Here is a 20,068-nt window from a genome sequence, read left to right as displayed (position 1 = left end):
ACTCACAACAAGTGACCGGATGTTGAAAACTGCTTATAAGCAATCAAGATTTAGTTACAAATAATTATCGTTGCCCATCTCTCTGATGATTGTCCACCTTCTCCCTAATTATTTGCCTCTTCCCTTTCGTCTCAACGGATGCTACCTCTGGAATGTCTGGAACGGCTGCAAACTTCCAAAGGTTAAAGGGGACCTAGGACTTTAAAAAGATGCTCATCTCTGAAGATTGTATAAAACACACTATAAAGAAAAAAGGAGATAAAGGGCATCAGGAGGAGGGCGTCTCCTTTTTATGAACAGTTCCTAGGTGGTGCCTGGCCAGCTGCTCCACCCAGTGAAACAGGCCAGCAGGGAGACCTGCCCTGGCAAGTTAACCCTTCCCTGCCTCACCTCAGTGAGATGCCGGGGAAGATCAGAAGAACTCAAGCACTACTTGCCCACTGGAAAACACAGCCAAAGGTGGGGGTGGGGGTGGGGGTGGGTAACGGGGGTGGGGGGCTGTGGAGAGACTGATCCTAATGTTGCTCCCCACCCCCAGCTTTCTTCTCCCAAAGAGCCTTCTGTTCGGAGGAATTAAAGGACTGTGATAGCAGATCACAGATTCGGGACAGAAAAGCTGCACTATCCGCCGGAGCCTGGATGGTGGGGCACCAGACGCGGGACACTTTTTGCTTCTGAACTTCTGGAGACCATTCGAATAAAAGACTACTTGTTCCTGGACACACACTCAGCAGCCCAGAAGCCTTTCAGAAGAGGGGGATTTTGTTTAGCATTTCCTCTTTGGGGAGAGAGAGAGAGAGAGAGAGAGAGAGAGAGAGAGAGAGAGAGAGTCAGAGAAAGACTTGCTCTACTTACTTTTCAGATAAAAGAACCTAAACTAATTTGTTTACTATTGCTGGGTTCCTGTGCCATTGTGGTAAAAAGAAATGCTATTTTTAAAAGGTAAAAACCCACAGAAGCCTCCCTAGGCCAGGTTCTTCTTCCCCTTCCTGCCTCCCCACTTTCATTTTGCAGATGGCCAGGCACAGACAGGCCAAGTCAGAGCTCCCAGGTACCTCGGCGGCGCTCGCGCCCTCTCTCTCCCGCACCCCCTTCCAAAAAGGCCATCCCCGAACCGGGAGAGCAGCCTCGGTCAGAGCTCAGTGAAGCTCTACGTGCCTCCAAAGGCACACCCCGGATCTGCTGCTTTTACGAAAACCAGACTCCTGGCACAGCGCACACACGCCCTGGGCTTCCGTCCCCCGCCCCGCGCACTCTTCATCTTCCCCGTCTACGCGGAACATTTCTGAAATCGAGCTAGGAAGATGTTGAGTGATGTCCCTTTAAAGAGGGTGTGCCATAACTGGGTCACTAACTGTGTGAGTAATCACGGTTGCCTGTAACCACAGCGACTGTGGCTTCAACCTGACGTGGTCATTTGTAAACCACAAAAACGACCCGGCCACCTGCAGGGGCTGCGGGCTCTGGGGTTCGCAGGTCACCCCCGGCCTGGCCTGCTCCCTCCTCGGCCCCGGGTGGCATGGGCCACTGGGATGGAGGTGACCACTTCAGGCCTCTTTCTTCCCAGTCAAGTCCACCCACGTCTACCCGCTCCGCCTCAGCAAGCATTTGCCACAGACGCACCCTGAGCAACGCTGAGCCCAAAAGAGAAAAAGAAGGCTCTTAGGATAAATTTCTTTTCAAGAAAAGAAAAAGGAAACAGAACAAGAGAAAAACTTCCCCCGGCCTAGCTTGGGGCCCTTTATGGTGCCCATCACTTACTCACTTATGGCACGAAAACTTGATACAGTCCATCAATCTTCCCCCAATCACCACAGTCATTACAGGAACTTCCTAGGGCAAGAGCATCCTTTGCCAAAGGGCCCCTCAAGGTGTCCTGGCTCCTTGCAAGGAGGAGCAATGAACCCTTCCCTTCCTTCCACCTACGTCATCATTTTTGGAGGGCCTGCAGAGCTCACAGAAATCACCGAGGGCCACGCGGTTCATTTCTAAGCGAGGAAAATGATGGATGGTGGCAGGGGCAGATCTGTCCTCACTCACAGCCCAACCCTCCCACCCCAATTCTCTGGGAATAGAGCTCTTTTTCTCTACAGTTTGGGTAAGATTAGTGGAAGGTATCCCGCGGACAAAGCACTCTCTCTCTCAGCCCCTCCCTGGCCTGTGTCCCCCACAGCCCCCTCAGCAATCTCAAGTAGAAACCCACTTATTTTTCCAATTAATTCAGGAAGACACTGCCACTGTCTCAGGGAGGGGAGGAGGAGCCTTCTCTCACAGGATGGAAGCAACAAATGGGAAGGGAACAGACAAGGCCTGCGAAATCCCAAACCCAACTGCTAAGAACAACATCATAAATTATGGATCCCTCCAGCCGCCTCTGGCCTGTCACTACGTGGTCTGTCTCCATGGACTTGCCCTGCACGGCCACACTGTGACTGGGGGCCCCCAGGACACCTCAGAGCTCGGCGCTGCTGGATGTGCCAGCTGTGGGGACACCCGCACCCCTCGCTGGTCAGCATAGGGTTATCACTGTTCCCAGGGACCCCCGCAGGAGCACCCAGCAATGGCCTGAGTGCTCAGGTCCCAGCTGGGCCCTGCCAGGGGACAGCAGGGGCATTCGGGGAACGTTTGCGTTGTGCCCAGCATCCCTGGGCCCACAGGGCGTGGGGCTTCGTGGGTGGTGTGGTCCCCCCCCCCCCGCCACACCCCCCCCCCACCGCCCCCAGCCACGGGCGACATCTGCAGGAGATGGTGGAGGCGGGCAGAGTGGTCACACTCAGGATGCCCATCTGGACCGGCTTTCTGCCCGCCTGCACCAGATGCGAGGAGGGAGAAGTCAAGGTTAAATGATGTGCGGGGGCTGCCGCGGGCGCGCACACCCCAGGCCCTTCCTCAGGCGCCCAAGCTCGCCCGCAGGCCGCCAGGCCCCACCTTGCTCTTTGTCTGCCTCCGGAGCAGATGTGCTGTGACCCCCCTATTATTCGCGCTGTCAAGATTAGAGGAGCCCCCACCCGGTTTAGAAACGGCAACTCTTGTCCCCAGCCCTCATCAACCCCACCTATTGTTTTGTTTCTGTTTTGTTTTTCTGGCAGCTAGTCAACCCCTCATCATAAGGTGGGCAACCCCCTCGGTTCACATTTAAATTTGTTTGTGTGCCAAATTGGCCTGCTGGTCTGCCCTCTGAGCAACTGTAACCGGCACCGCAGAAACAATGAATTATAAGAGATTAAAGTTACTGAAAACCGACTCATTGGCAGATGTGTGTGCTGGAGGCTGTTCTGTGGGCCAGTGTGTAAAGGGTCTTTGTGTGTGTGTGTGTGTGTGTGTGTGTGTGTGAGAGAGAGAGAGAGAGAGAGAGAGAGGGAAGCCAACAGCCTCACATTTGTTCTTTGGTCATTTGTCTTCAATATGCCTCTTTTTTTTTTTTTAATGATGATGAAAGGTCAATTATGGGACTCAAAAATAAGCAACCTTATCAGGCCAGCCGGTACTCCCAGAAATGAATGGGAGAGTCGGGGTTTCTCATGGGACAGGGAACAGGGAACTCCAAACCAAGCTGGATTGTGTGAGTCAGGCCCTGGAGAAAATCGTGGGTAGAGGAAGTGTGGGGGGCGGTTTCCTGGATTTCTGTCGCAGGAAGAAACCACCAGTGGGAGGGAGGGCAGTGAGGGGAAGGGACTAGAGAAGAGGGAGGGCAGAGGGGGCTGGGAAGGGAGGGAGGAGGGCAGGCAGACAGGCTGAAGGCTGGGCGGTCTTTGTTTTGTTGGTGCGGGCCGGGGCTGGGCCCAGTGACTGTGCCCAAGTGTGCACCAGGCGGTCAGCTGCCCCAGCGAGGTAACAGCTGGCACCTGTGCGTGAAAATGCAGTGTGCATTAGCAGCATCATTACTTAGCATTAGAGCATTACCAAGATAATTACTGCCAGTTAGAGAGGCCGAGGGCAGAGGGAATTGAAACCCCAGACCCATGGCTTATCAAACTCCCAGGTTACCAGTGTAATTTCCAGCAGCCTTGGAGGGCCACCTCTCAGAGCTGTGAGGCTGTGACTTGAGATTGGACAGCTGGGGAGTGGGGGGTTGGGGGTGGGGGGTGGGGTCTCTTCCAGGTCTTATCCTGGCTCCAGGGTCAGATTAGGGTCACAGATAAAATAGCAAAAGTCCTCACACTAAAGTTTTCTGATAAGCAAAGCAGTTTTTACCAAATACCAAAAGTATCCTTTTATCTGGAATTATAAGGGTCAAATAAAGGAGAGCGGGTACTTTGGTCTTCAAATAACAATAATAACTCCCCCAGTTAACAATCGTTGAGCTCTCTGTATGTTGGACACTATGAATACACTTGAATGAATTCCCTTCCTTTATCCTCACAGCCCTAAAAGGACAACACGATTATTACAACCATTTGATAGATGAGTAAACTGAGGCAGAGAGGGGCCCAGGAGAGGGCACAGAGCTCCCCAGCAGTTGTCAGTTCTACCCTAGTGCCTGGAGGCTGAGGAGCTGTGATTAGGTGCTCAACCCGACAGGAGACAGGGGAGAATGGGTACAGATGCTCTGGTTTTCTAAGGCCAATAAAGACCCTTTCCCAAAGCTTGAGATTTAGTAAGTAATTGCTAATTTGCAGACACACATTCTCTCTACATATATTCTTGGTTGGGTCAGAAGTAAATCTCACGAAGAAAATGTAATGATTTCTGGAAAATAAAGTATTTTCCAGAAGTGTCTTCTTAAATTTCTAACCACTATGCTGTACACCTGAAACTAATTTAATATTGAATGTCAACTGTAATTGGGGAAAAAAGTGTCTTCTTTCATAGATTGGTACACTAATCCAATTAGTGGGGAAAATATTTTACACACTTGCTCATTAACAAGTTTGCACCCACCCTGGCCAGTGTGGCTCAGTTGGTTGAGAGTTGTTCCAATGAACTGAGAGGTTGCAGGTTTGATCCTGGTCTGGGCAAGTACAAGAGGCAATCGATTGAAGTTTCTCTCTCACATCAATGTTTCTCTCTCTCTCTCTCCCTCTCTCTTCCTCCCTCCCTCCTTTCCTCTCTCTCTAAAAATCAATAGAAACATAACCTCAGGCTAGGATTAAAAATAAATAAGTTAAATTTTTTTTAGATTTGCATTCAACAGATACAACTTACTATATGGACAATAATACAGTAAACAGTTTAGGGATCAAAACTGGTGTTATGCTTGAGTCCCAGCTAGGCCAACAAACTCACTTCCCAACTCCTGAGCTAATTTTTTTTTTTATTACATTATACTGAATGAAATCAGAGAGGACACTTAATTTCAGATGTACATGTTGAATTTATACCATCAGGTACAATGCCAAACTGAGGTATTATTGTGACCAATATTGGTAATAATCATTAATAATAATCACTAACATGAATTGGGTAATTATTATGTGTCAAGGATTGCACCAAATGCTAAGCATTTATTATCTCATTTAATCTGTACAAAGGAAGCTGGGGCTTCCACTTCTTCTTCCCTACCTCCTCTCAGCCAGTAGCCAGAAAGCTCTTTTTAAAATGGAGCCCTAGCTGGTTTGGCCTAGTAGATGGAGCGTCTGCCTGTGGACTGAAGGGTCCCGGGTTCGATTCCGGTCAAGGGCATGTACCTTGGTTGCGGGCACATCCCCAGTGGGGGGTGTGCAGGAGGCAGCTGATCGATGTTTCTCTCTCATTGATGTTTCTAACTCTCTATCCATCTCCCTTCCTCTCTGTAAAAAAATCAATAAAACTCCAGCTGCTTCCCTTGGCCGACAAGCTAGCACCACCTGGACCAGCCCAGTGCTATTTACTCCAGCACCCCACATCGCTGACCTCCAACCATGACTCAGGACCTCATGCTTTACCAGAGACCTTCGGGCCTCAGGGCCTTTGCACATGCTTCTCCCTCTGCCTTGAATACCCTGCGCCTTTGCCTGGCTAATCTTTTTCATTCTTCAGCTTAAATGTTTCCACATCAGGGACATCTTCCTTTGAACTGGTCAGATCACCCTAGCACTTTTTTTTTTAACTATTATTATTTTTCCACAGGAATTAACATCATGTAAAATAACTTATTTTTTGTTTGCTTACTTTTTCATTTTCCTCTCTGAGCCAAAAGAGCCAGCAGGACAGGAACACGCATTCTGTGTTGTTCTCCACTCCATCTTTGAGGCCTGGTGCTTCTGGGACAAGCAACAGTAGTTGTTAAATTAATAAATACAGAAGCACTTTCAGAGATAGGTACTATTTTGAAACCAAAACCAGAATGACATTCACACAGGATTGTGAAGAAATGTTAAAATCAAACTGGAGTCTATTGCAAATGAATTTACCACGTGAGCAATTTAAATGTACATCAGGGTCATGTGTCCAAGAGCCTCCGAGATGAATACATCAGCTTGCACACTTATTCCAGCCACACAGGTTAACATGAAATATCCTGGGACTGCAGATGTAATGTTTCCCACTACTTCTGATCTTTTAAATGTTTCAAAGTATTTGCGCATTTAAACTATGTATGGGCAGATGGGCATTCCAGCTGGTCGTTTCTGCTCTTACCTAAGGAAACCGGCAGACGTGATTTTATTGCACAAGAGTAGAAGCCAAAGAAAGCCACAAACCCCATGACATATTCTTCCAGTACCTCTACATCTTTGAATAGTTGACTCATAAGCAGCCCCCACCCAAGGGAAAGGTAAAATTCAAATAAAAAGAAGGGGCTGAGCTCACCCTTACATTGACCGAGTCCCTTCAAAATCAATGATTCACTGTTTCTGCGAATAGTAAGCAGACAGCTTTTTTTTTTTTACAACAAGGAAAACGTCATGGGTCTTATCTTTGTGTTGCTTTCACGGCTTAGCTAAACCTGCACGTCCTACCCAGGAAACGGGTTCCAGGAGAACGGGGTTCCAGTGGAGGCCTGTCTACGCCCACGGAGAAGCTGCCCCTCAGAGAACGGAAGCCTTCCGTTTCCTGGAATCATGGATGCTCTGCAGGAAAAGACCGGGATTAGAGTCACATGGGACAAAACACAACCACGCCAGGAGGAGGGGTTTCTTTCCTGAGATATATGCGGTTCCCTGGGTTCACAGGGCACTGGGTGTGGTTGATAACTCACGGACCACAGGAGGCTGCAATTGTCATTTCCTGGCCCCTCCAATGGTGGTTTTCCAGCCAGGAGAGCGTTCTGACTCATCGGTGCTACTTTTTTATTTGCTTTGAGCCTTCATAGTAGTGAAAGAAAGCGGACTGATGCTTGGGGGTGGGGGTGAGAAGGTGAGCTCCAGAGAAACAACCTAGACTTGGTCCTGTTATCAGTCATCTCCGCCTCCTGTGAGAGTGTTAGCAAGCAAAGCCTACCCACACAGACTGGCACTGAGACGCATTTGCTGTTTGTTCCTTAGAGCGTAAATGAGACATCACCTGCCTTCGATCAGAGGGTTCTTTAATGTAGATATTCAGACCACAGTGAGAGTTTTTACGAGAACTTCGTAACATCCAAACTAGATGGTGAAAACATAGGCGAGAGAGATTTTACGCACTTCCAGTGTTTTTTTAGTACACAATTATATTTTCATTGGTTCACTCACTCTGTCGTGTGTGTGTGTGTGTGTGTGTGTGTGTGTGTGTGTGTGTGTGTGGTGGGGGGGTGGAATTTTCAAATCTTGAGACGTCTCTGTAACATTTCTTTGTTGTTTTACTTGCATGCAGCTGACCTTCAGCAGAGGTGGGCAAAGCGAACCTTCATTTTGCTCTGGTATCATAGATACATCCATCACTTCTTCTCTTTTGTGCGGTTGTTTTAAAAATGGTCTGAACACGGAGGCAACATCAGGGCCGACTCAGCCCTTCAGGAAGGTCCCCTGTGACATGGGGAAAACCGAGATGAGATCGGCTGTGCGTAGAAATGACAGACGCTCAGGGACAGTCAGTGAATGCACGGCTTCCAGAAATCTAAGAACGCCAGTCCCACAGCGAGGAGCTTACATTCTCAGGAAGGTAATATCAAGCCACCAGACAGGAGCTTGGCCACACACACTGAGTGAATGCCGTGCGGCAGCCTCAAGGCTGAGATGATCAGGTGGGGACTAAAGAGGGAGCTAGAGCCTGGCTGGTGTGGCTCAATGGTTGAGCGTTGATCCATGAACCAGGAGGTCATGTGCCCAGGTTTTGGGCTTGATCCCCAGTTGGGAGCACGCAGGAGGCAGTTAATCAATGATTCTCTCTAATCATTGATGTTTCTATCTCTCTCTCCCTCTCCCTTCCTCTCTGATATATATATATATATATATATATATATATATATATATATATATATATATATATATATATTTTAAAAGGGAGTTAGATCCAAAAATTGTCACTCTCTTCGCAACATTATTGGGGGGGAAGAGGAAGAGGGTGACTTACATGCTCTGGGATGTACCTTCCTACGATGGGCATGGAGCAGGAAGCTTCATGGACAGACATCAGCAGCCACCAGGGTTGTACATATTCTTGACCATTTGGTTGGTATATTTTGCTTTAAATAGGAATTAACTGGACTCATGGTTGACATGTCAGTTTCTTGTGGGTGTTGATTAAGCAAGAGGTCATTCTAAGCCAACACTCCCAGGTGCCCTAACTCCTCATTGGCTGCCCTGAGAAGCCCACGCCCAGACTGGGGACTTCCCATGGCAGGACCCCCTGGGGGACCATCCTGACCAGCCAAATAGCCCCTGGATGACATCACCAGCTTGACACTAACTCAAACACACAAACAAACTGCAGCAAAGCCCGGGACATTGCGAGCCCACGAGAGGGAAAGTGCTCATTTCTTCACAACACCCTGTACCAGAGTTGCAACACCAATATCTGATATTGTTGTACATGGTTCGTATCTATTAGTCAAAAAACAGTTATCTTTCAAGATAGTCTTAAAAATAGACACCTCCAAAGCCAAGGTTTCTAGGGATTTTTTTCCCTCCTGAAATACATGTTTGAGGAAGAGTCATCCTGATAGGACATAACTATTTCTAGTGGGGCAAGAAGCCTGAATATTTTCCACGGAAATTCCATGCTTACTAGTACGAGGGCCCGTACACTCAGCGCTTCGAAAGTAAGGCCTCTTAGGAAGTGGGAGAATGACTGACTGAATTCAGTGCCGCTCAGACAGTGTGGGAATGAGGACTAACTGGTCCCATGGTTTGGGGGGAAGTGATTGTTTTAGGACTTTTTCGTGGCCGGAGGAGAGCCGCACACGAGGAGGTGTGTCGGTTATGCCGGGCAGCCTGGAGACAACGACGCCAGGTTATCGGAGAACATCCTGGCTCGGTCTAGGCTGGCGACAGCCGCAGAGCCCTCCTCCTCAGCACGGGGTACTCAGGTGGTCCTTCCATTTACCTGAAGGCCATGGAGGGGGTATGTAAAAATCTGGAAGAACTGAGCTCCCAAAGTGCTAAGTAACACAACCCTGCCAGCCTCCTAGAGGGGAAAATGGAAAAGGCTGCAGCCAATTATCAGGAAGACCGGTGAACAGGAGGTGTCTGGAGGCGCTGGGGCCAGAGGAAACAGATTGCGGATACGAAAGGGCTCTGAGCACAGGTGGCCACCTGGCAGCCCCGGGCACAGGGACGGTCCGGCCGGAGAGGAGGGGTTTGGATGGTCCACAGGGATTTTTTTTTTTTTTTTTTTACGTGAGCTAACATGAAAGTAAGATTTTCTTTTTTACACTCAGGAAAACAGAATTTTTACCTTCTCTGTCTCACACACTTACAAACAAAAGTCTTTATTTTTTGTTTGAGTCCACTACCGGGGTCAGAAAGAGCAGAACAAAGTGATTCATTGCATCCAACCGACCAAAAAGTTTTGCTTTCAGGAAAATGAAGCCACCACACTTCTGTGAAGAGGGCCAGGCACAGAAGTTAAGGGGGTGCTGGCCCTCGGGCTCCTGTGAGCACAGGGTTGGCCCCCCAGAGGCAGGGCCTCCTTACATTTTGTGCCTGCCTCACTCTCCTTGTACTTAAGAGTCATCACAGTAGGATGGAAGGAAGACAGCATGGTAGATAAACTGAAGGCTCTTTTATTAAAATGAACGCAAAGAAGTAGTGGGCTTCCCATGGCCTCTTATATGTCAGAACTCAAGTGACAGAGTGATAAATGTGAGTCCCCCTGCCTACCGTGAAGTAGTCGGGCATCCACTCCATCACCTCATCAGAAACAGGCGCTTAGAAAGCTTTGCGAAGCCTCTCTCGGCACCGCCACCTGCGGCTCCGAGGAGGCCTGACATGCCCACACTCTCACTGGACGCTGCCGAACCCTATCAGATCCAGACACACTTTCAGGGGCCTGAGCGTGAGTCATGAAGAGAGGAACTCTGGAGTAAGTAGGAAGGTGGCGTCTTGCTGTTGAAACCCCTCTGCCTGCGGGGCACTCCCCGGACGTGCGGAACAGCTGAGCAGTGTCCTTCTTCACCTTTGCTTTTCTAGAAACGTCTCGTGGTCACCTTTTAGCCTTTTGCAACCTCTTTCACCTTTTCTTATCAAACCCATTTTCCTTTACTCGTTGAGGTTGTCGGTTTCTAGAGTTTCCACCTAGTCACACACCCCACAGAGGGGTATGAGTAAACCTCGAGTCTTCAGAAAAGGAAAAGGAAAATCGCTGTCTCAAAGCCAGAGGTGACGCCTTCTGCATGGGCCCTTGATCGACAACACCACATGTGTTGGGGTTCACTGTCCCAGGAGAAGGGTCGCCTGGAGGAACCCAGCTGCAGGCTGGTGAGTGGCTCCGAGGAGGCCTGACATGCCCACACTCTCACTGGACGCTGCCGAACCCTATCAGATCCAGGCACACTTTCAGGGGCCTGAGCGTGAATCATGAAGAGAGGAACTCTGGAGTAAGCAGACACGGGAAGAGCCCCCGAGAAGAAAATCAATGGGAGGCGTGAAGGTGTGGAAGTTGGGAGACAGTAAAAACCACCAGTCAAGAGCATCTGCGAGGTAGAGGGAAGGATGAGGAGAGAGGCTGGACGGCAGTGACGGAAGCAGGAAGTGGGGTGACAGGGTCCGGGAAGCTGACACGGTTGCGGTTGCCTGTGGACATCCTGGTCCTTTCTCCAGGCAGCAGCAGCATGATTCTCCTGGGAGCACGTCACCTCCTGCTGTCAGTCGCTTTGTGGAGGGAGCGACTCTACCTGAGCTCCGGGACCAGCCCCATCATGAAGCATCCATCTTATATAAAAACTGCTGTTTGAAATTTCAACCCTGCATTTTGGCTTCTGTAGATGCTTGCTTGCTTAAATATTAAGGAAAATAAGACTACAGTGGGGCCTTGACTTACGAGTTTAATTCGTTCTGAGACCGAGCTCGTTAAGGAGCTCGTTAACTCAAATTACTCCATCAACTCAATGCAAAAAATTGGCCGAGAGACAGCTGGTATCTCAAAAAACTCGTTAGTCGGGACACTCGTAAGTCAATGCCCCACTGTACTCCCATTTCAGAGAGGCCATTAAACTGTCCCCAGACGAAGTTATCAGTGCTGGCGCCAGGCCAAGCCTTTGGTGGAGGTCTCAAAGCCCCAGCACACAGGGGCTCTTTAAGAACTTGCAAAGGGGACCGGAAAACCCCATATTTGGGAGACGAAGAGGGTAAAAAGGTATAAATACAGGAAACTTCATGTGTGACTTTGCCCAGAATTCTAGACACTTTTCTCTGGGCCCGCACGTAATAATAATAATAATAATAATAATAATAAATGTAACTCCATCTCTCTAAGTCAGTGGTTCTCAACCTTGGCTGCACATTAGCATCACCTGGGAATCTTTTTAAAATCCTGATTTCTGGGCCTCATCACACTCCCAGGTGATTGTAATGTGCAGCCAAGGTTGAGAACCATTGCTCTAAGTGTTGCTTGGTTCTTCTCCGTTCGTTCTTCTGTAGCAATCAGAGCATCACATCACCTGGCCACAGGGACTGGGGAGGGTGCGCCTGTGGCCCACACCCGGTCAGTGCGAGCCAGTGGAGCGGGCATCCAGACTGTGATCGTGACTCTGCAAAGAGAAGCTGCTTCTGCTGCACTTGGGAAGCTGACGGTGCCAGGAACCACCACGTGGGAACGTCAGCCCCAGAGGGAAGTCAACCCGCAGCCGAGCGGAGCGGAGCCGAGCCTCTACCGCCGGGCCTCTCTGATGCAGCGGGGCGTCACCACGGGGCACCTGCCGAGTGAGCGCCCCCAGGCACTTGCTCCCGAGGACAATGGCATAATTGGGTCCAGCGTGGAGGGACCAGCCGTCATTATTGCTGGCATGTACTACATGAGCCTAACACAATGCTCGGCCAGACAGAAGCGTGGGATACAATTGCTTCTTAGCAGGTGAGAGTTACTATCAGGACCCGACGCACTCGTTATCGCCCAGCGGAGTCCCCTCGCAGAGTCGCAGGGCAAAGCCACAGGTTTTCAAAAGCGCCCTTGAGAATTCCTTCAGAAGCGGCCATATGGGAGAGAGCGGCCCCAGAGTCCAATACGGTCAGATCTTCCTCGCTTCCGGACAAACTGCTGCTCTGTCGTCAAAGCACCACCTGGGGCCGTGGGGTTACCGGTGGGAGCTTGGGGAGAACCCTCTCTACCTGCCAGAGTCGGGCAGCTCAGACCACAAAGGCACGTGGCGCCTGAGACTCGCTGAGAGAATGACAGACTTCTGACGCCCACGTCGGCCTTCCAGGGCTGCCCTCAGTGTGTGGACACCCAGACGTTGCCTCCTGCACTATTGTATCATTGTGCTGCCTCTTTATCTTGTTTTTTATTTTATTTTATTTTTTATTTTTTTGGCCTGAGGGCTTATGGCCAAACTCACTTAGGCAAATGCACATATGACTGTTTGGCTGTAATATTACTGCCAACACAGGCCATTCTCACCATCAAATTGCATACAATGCAAATCAGCACCCCAATATCACCTGCCGGGTAAAGCCATCTGGAAAATATACTTGGATGGTCTTTCCCCGGACATGTTGGGACAGCTTAAAGGAGGCATTTTCAGAAAGTCCACTCTAGGGCAATTCTAAAATCCGTCTCAGATTCTTCACAGTGTAACAGGTTGGCCACGTGGAGGTTTGGCTTTCCCGGGGAAAGGAAGAGTTGATGGTAGCGCTAGCACATGTCTCATTTCCTCTGTGACCCACTGTCCTGAAGCGGTTTCGAGGAGCCCCATCCAAGGGGAAGCATGGTAGTGAACATGCCCCCCATGGAGACTCACTGGAAATGAGGGTGTCCTCAGAGGGCCCGCCTTCACCTCAAAGGAGGAAGCTTGACTCAGCACCCTCTTTATACTCTGAACCCAGACAGGATGGAGACTCCATATGACTTGAGAGGGCCCAGGAGGACCTAGAAAAATTGAGACCAAAGCCCTGGCCGGATGGCTCAGTTGGTTGGAGTGTTGTCCTGGGCACGGGAAGGTCATGTGCTGGAAGGTCATGGGCTCGATTCCTGGTCAGGACACATATCTAGGTTTTGGGTTCGATCTCCAGTCAGGGCACGTATGGGAGCCAACCAATGTGATGTTTCTCTAGCACACTGATGGTTCTCTCTCCCTCCCTCTCTCTCTAAAATCAATAATAAATAAATGAAAGTTGAGACCACAGAGGAGGGGTGGGGGGTGGGGTTGAGGGGAAAGGAAGGAGCGTGAATAAGGAGTGAAAGTCACTGAAGGCAAATATTCCGGGCAACTTTCTGGAGCTACACTGGGGGAATTAGAGGGTGGGACGGTGAGTAGAGCCAAGAAACATTCTTAAAAGAGCAGAAATAATCTGCCAGAAGCCACGGGACCCTATTAACCACTGGTTCTGAGCCTCCCTACGCCTCCGTCCTCCAAAAGGTAACAAATAAGATGGTTGAGTTCAGTGCCTGAGTCAGATACACCTGGATGCAAATCTTGACTTTGTCACCTGGCAGGTGTACGCCCTGCGACAAGTTATCTCCCTTCTCTCTGCCTCAATTTCCTCATCAATGAAGATGATGTAATACTATCTTGGAGGATTATGAGACATGATGGATGAAAAGTGCCCAGCACATAGAAAATGTGCAGTAAATATTAGCTGCTGCTGTGATACTGTCTTTCCCATCCTTAACTCTTTATGCGGTGCCCGCGATAGCTAGTGATTGACAAACACCATTCTCCTCTGGGCATCCCAAGGCCGCACCGAATGCTCAGGATGTCCCGTTGCGCTTGTATGTGCTTACAGTCAGCAGAAATTAATTCACACACTAGGTTTGTCCATCACCATCGGCGCCAGAGTCCTGATCAGGAAAGACCTGGAGCAAATTAAGGAAAACATTCACTGTCAATAAGTGGATTTGAATCTTCACCAAAGTGGGCTCTTATTCAAATGAAGGAGTATAAAATGTGAAACTTCTTAGAATGATCTCTCTGTACAATCAGGTGAAAGCTTTGGCCTTTTTTACATTCCTGAGAGAAATGACAAGAAATGGACCTTGTCAAGGACCCCAAATTCACCACCAGAAAGAAAACATCTAGAGCAGCGGTTCTCAACCTGTGGGTCGCGACCCCTTTGGCGGTCGAACGACCCTTTCTCAGGGGTCGCCTAAGACCATCCTGCTTATCAGATATTTACATTACAATTCATAACAGTAGCAACATGACAGTTATGAAGTAGCAACGAAAATAACTTTATGGTTGGGTCACAACATGAGGAACTGTATTTAAAGGGCCAGAAGGTTGAGAACCACTGCTCTAGAATATCTTCATAGTAGCTCTGTCACACACAAACTTGCTGAAAAGTGGTTACACATATCTTACAAATTTCCTATTTCCATTGAGGGTGGGTTTCCCCAGTGTTCACCCCACGGGGGCGGGGGGTGACTTAAACTCTGTTGGTTGTTTTAGAAGAACAAAGGGACACCCTTTGGTGATGAGAATATCACATCTATTTTCTGCTGAATTACCCAGTGAACTGTCATTTGCCATCTTCCGCCTTTGCCTAAGGAGATTTAGATTCATGAAGTCACCTACTCATCTTTGAAAAATAAACTGCTTAGGAAAGTAGCTCTGGTAATATTCATTTAAACAACTCTCTTTTTTTTTTCCATTTCATCACAGTCGTAATTAATTTCATGGCTCAGGTACACGAAGAGATTTAAAGCGATGTTTATGAAATGAATTAGCCTCTCCCTCATCTTATTTAGAGTTCTCCGTTGTGAATAGACTCAGATTGTAATGGGGAGGCAATTTATGAGAACGCTCTCTGGTGTCCTTGATTCCGTATCCTCTCAGAGGGTTTATTATTTAGTTCTTTTCCTCCCTCGGGGCCAGAAGTCAGGCCATGTGGCTGAAAGACAGCAGCTTTGGGATATTTTGATGTAGCTAGGGAGGAGTGAGGCGGGTAGAAAGGACTGGAGTGGGGTGCATCCCTGACTTATCAGTATGTAGCAAGCATAGCATGAGTGGGGTGCAAATGTAATCTTTAGTTCCCCATGTGTGAGGCCACATGCAATCCTGCTCAGCCCTGGAATGGGGTGGGGAGACCTGGTTCTAGTCCTGCCTCTGGCCTGGAAAAATCACATACTCCCCATGGCATCCAACTTTCTTGGCGGTAAAATCAGGAGGTTGGAACAGAGAACTCTAAGGTATCTTCCAGCTATGAAGTCCCACGATTTTCTGATGTATCAATTCTACAACTATTCACTTGGCTACTCTTTTTTTCCCCTTGTCTTTCGGGTTTAAGTAGTCGATTACATGCATACACAGACATCTTGAAAATGATGTCTCTTTACCTGTCTTGGTCCATGCCATGACCAACAGGAAAAAAAGACTTGAGCTCATTACTAGAACTCTCTGTGTGGTCCTACAGCTGTGAGTCACGTGTGACTATCTCATTTAACATTGTTCTTCCATTGCACGTGCACCATTTCAAGTGCTCCACGGCCACATGGGCTAGTGGCAACAGGACAGGACAGGACAGATATAGAGCGTTGCCATTACCACAGAAACTTCTATTGGACGATATTCTAATTAGAAGGAAAATTGCTTCTAAATAAGAGACTAGCTCTTTCTCCTGATCCCAGATTGATAAATGGTGATCTCCAAAGCCATCCCATAAGCAAATAGTCTTCCTTGGGGCAGAATCTAAAGCACCCCAAAGCCCTGCTTACAAATCTCTTCCCCACCCGCTTGTCATGGGGTCTCCCCACCCGCTCTTGCCCATTTCTCTCTTCTCCTCCCACCTGCCACCTCCCTCCCCTCTGCTGATCACGGGTGTCTGGTAACCCTGATGTGATAACTCAGGGAAACAGCAGATGGAGAGGAGAAAATATAGCACTTTCCCTCCATTCAAATGTGCCCTTGGTTATAGGGCATAATATTGTTTGGTGGTTAGTTTTAACTGGTCATTTTGAGATAATTTTAGATGTACAGATGAACTGCTGAAACAGCACAGAGTTGTTGTATACCCCTCATACAGCTTCCCCTAAGTTAACACCTGACATCCCCGCAATACAATTATTAAAGCTAAGAAATTAATGTTAGTGCAGCTCCATTAGCTACATTGCAGACTTTGTTTGGATTTCACCAGTTATTTCATTCTGTCCTTTTTCTGTAATTCCATTGGCTAGATTGCATTTAGCTGTCGTGCCTCCTTATCTCTTCCAATGAAAGACTCTTCTTCCGTCTTTCCTTGTCTTTCATGACCTTGACACTTCCGAAGAGTGCTGGTCAGTCATTTTGCAGACCGTTCCTCAACTTGGCTTTGCCAGATGTTTTCTCATGATTCGCCTGAGCTCCTGTGTCATTGGGAAGACACTCCCGAGGTAACGCAGCCTTCGCAGTGCATCACATCAGGAGATAAAGGCGTTCCCTCGGGCCCAGTGACCCTTGTGAACGCACATTCAACAGTCCTGGTTCTTGTGTCTTAGGACTGTGGCCGATGGTGTCAGTGGTGGGAACGGTAACAGAGCATCCTGGGAGACAGTAGCCATGGGGTCTTCATTGGATAGATTCTGTGATGCAATTTGGGGGTATTATTCCTTCTTCTCTCACCCTCCTAGAATTTCTCCGAGATTCCTCATATCTCTTTTAATGAGTTTCTTTTTTGTTTAAATCAATCACAGTGGGTTTCTGCTCTTACTACTAAGAATGCTCACAGATGGAGAAATGGGAACCAGAGGTGGTTATAGGAAACAGACCTCGAGGTAATGAGGGAAACCTGGGATTGGTTAGCAGGCCTCGTCCGGGCAGATGGCAGAAAGAAAGTGCAGGGAAAGATGAGATTCTGTGAGGGCCTATGGCACAGCAGCAAACTGATTCTCTGAATACAGTGCTCATGCGTGGTGGGCTTCCGGGGATGTGTGACTGCTGCCAGACCATGGTAGGAAGGCCGTGGGGAATGAAAGCTCAAAGGGTGGGGGGGGGGGGTATCTCTACACGGGATGGACAATTAAAGAAAGCACACATATGTATGATCTTGGCCCAAAGCATGCTTAGAAAATGCGGGGCTTGTATGACTGTTACAGTAACCTCTTATTCTTGCAGCCGTGTGCCTGAGGAAGCCAAAAGCCAAGCTCAACCTTGGATCCTGCAGGCTGACGAACTACACTGCCAGTTGCATTTGCAGCCTTATGAGGTCTTACATGCAAAATTTAGGGACTGATAGTCTCTGCTGAATGCGACTGAGATGCCAAAAATCAGCTGATAAAATGTAGTTGAAGGAAATCTAAAGACTTGGAGTTTGGAGAGAGAGGGATGTGGAATAACCGAAACACATTCCCTCAGACCTCACCATGTGTCCCACGAGGACAACCTCCCCATCAAAGCATCGAGAAAGCCTGGGTGAGGTGAGGGCCAATGTTCTGTAAGCCATTCTCTACAGGCTGCATCACTGGCGGCCTTAGGAAACAGCTACTCCTGGGGGCCCAAGGCATCAGTGTAGTCTCATCAGAGAGGTAGCTTTTTTAAAAAAATGTTTTTATTGATTTTAGAGAGGAGGGAAGGGAGGGGGATAAAGAGGTAGAAATATCAATGAGAGAGAGAGAGAGAGACAGCCTTCAGCTGCCTCCTGCATGCCCCCTCCTAGAACTGAGCCTGCAACCCAGGCCTGTGTCCTGACCGGGGATGGAACCAGGGACCTATATTGTTCAACCCTGAGCAACACTGGCTGGGCAGAGAGGGAGCTTTTGGGGAAGAAATAGAGTTTTGACCGAAGTCCTCTCCCAGGAGATTTCGTGAAATCCCAAACCCCTCCCACAGTTACCAGTGTATCATCTCAACAATTAGGAGAATCCTCATTTTGGTTCTCCCCACGAAGTGAAGCAAAGGCTACTCTGGTCAAAGAAGTGGATGGAGGTCCCTAAAGCATGCCGACCATCTCTAGCAAATAGTAACCAGGAACTATGCTGCATCTTAGAGAACTGCAGGGATAAGTCCTCTCACCAAAGATGCAGGGGGTTGCAGGGTACATCCATCAGCCAGAGTCCGTTACTGTTGCTTCTGATTAAGGACGGTCATTGATAGAGAAATTAAAACAGAAGTGGTTATAGACTTGCAGGGTGAAGCAGAGGCTAGATGGGTTTTGGAGAACGAATGACAGGGACCTAACCAAGGTGAATAAGTGAGGGCTCGTTTCTATACAGAAGCCAAGGAGCAAGCACCATGGAGAAGACCATCAGCAGCAGAGAGAAAGGCCTGGAATGCAAAGGCGCCACCAAAGAACCCCAGGAGGCTGCAGACATTGATGATGGAGTGACAGAAAGCGGGGTCCAACCCCCAAAAGTCTCTGCCTTCCCTCCAGGCTTCAGCATTTCGGGGATTAGGAACAAATAGCGGTACCTCTTAATGTTCATGCGGTGGGAACAGCAGCAGGAGAAGGGAAGGTTGGCAGCTGAGAGAAAACTTTAAGAAGAGAGAGCGGCTCTTAGTGATACGGCTCCACCAAAGTCCATACCCATGACCATGGACAACCAGCGAGCGAGCGTACGATGAAACCACAGTGGACCTAGCGATGAGGAGGTGGCTTCTGATGAAGCTGCAGATGCACTTGCTTCTTCCTTCCACAGACAAACTTCTCACAAGGTCCTCACTACATCAGACTGACCTCATGGGAGAGCCCTGCAACCCTGTGAACAGCTCACATGTTTATTACAGAAGAGGGCTGGCTCTGAAAATGATGATTCCACCGTGCATCTCAAGAGATTTCACAGATCTGATCGTTATTCATGAAGACTGTAAAGCACCCCATGGATTAATTCTGAGCCACTTGCCAAATGGATCACCTGCCCATTTCTGAGCAGTGTTCATCTGCGTAAGGAAATTAAGAGAGGAGACAAGGAGCCCACAGAACACGTACCTGAAATCATTCTGAACCATTTTACAACAGGCTGGGTCATTCTGCTGGGCAGGTGTTTGCATCTCTCTTTCCCCATAATCCTCAGTTTATCGGGAGGCAGGTTGCCACGTTCCACAATCAAAGGGATTATATCTTCCTCAGATTTTACAAGTAAATACTCAAGAGTGAAAAGAAGGTGGGAATTCAGGCACTTTGGTCATGTTTTACCTTAAAATTAAGATGTCTTCAGAAAGGAACCTTTGATTCTAAATATGGAGACCATGGCTGGGTCCATAAGCCCCAGGAAATGGGGACACGTGGAAGGAGGGTCCATTTGCACAGCACTGAAGGAGCAGCACTGGGCTTTGCTGAACAAGCCTATCTCGGATTTGTGACAGGAGACTCTTCAAAATGGCATTTACCTTCTCTTGTGTTTGGACCAAAGTGCTCACTGTTTCTGTAGGAAATATAAAGAAAAGTCATTCTGGTGAGAGTTAAAAAATACAAAAAGTAAAGTGAAAAAGTGGTTGCTCTAATTGTGCGCCACCCTTCCCGGTGTGGTCTCCCTACTGAAATAAACAACGCAGGGGCTGCACAGATGCTGGTCTACAGAAGTGCTTTCTTCTCCACCCCAACCAGCGAGAGCCTCGGAAGTTTGCTTCTGCCTGGTTGGCAGCAGGGCCTCGTCATCTTCTCGTTTCAGGGCTCTGTGCCAAAGGGTCCCTGATGCTCTCTTTCCCCAAAGACATCACGCCGTCTAC

The 20,068-nt window shown here is 48.6% G+C and overlaps 1 pseudogene across 1 annotated transcript; it reads left to right on the top strand.

Annotated features, from left to right (window-relative positions):
- Positions 1-18,634: 18,634 nt before the first annotated feature.
- On the top strand, positions 18,635-19,770 carry LOC308533260 (ribosome production factor 1-like; annotated as a pseudogene). The gene has a single exon. The product of its transcript is annotated as a ribosome production factor 1-like (transcript).
- The last annotated feature ends 298 nt before the right edge of the window (positions 19,771-20,068 follow it).

This window comes from Myotis nattereri (genome assembly GCF_964212035.1).
Source record: "Myotis nattereri genome assembly, chromosome: 17".
In the NCBI taxonomy this organism is placed as follows: Eukaryota; Metazoa; Chordata; class Mammalia; order Chiroptera; family Vespertilionidae; genus Myotis; species Myotis nattereri.
Note: the sequence above shows the minus strand (reverse complement) of the source record. Positions and strands in the feature narration are given on the sequence as shown.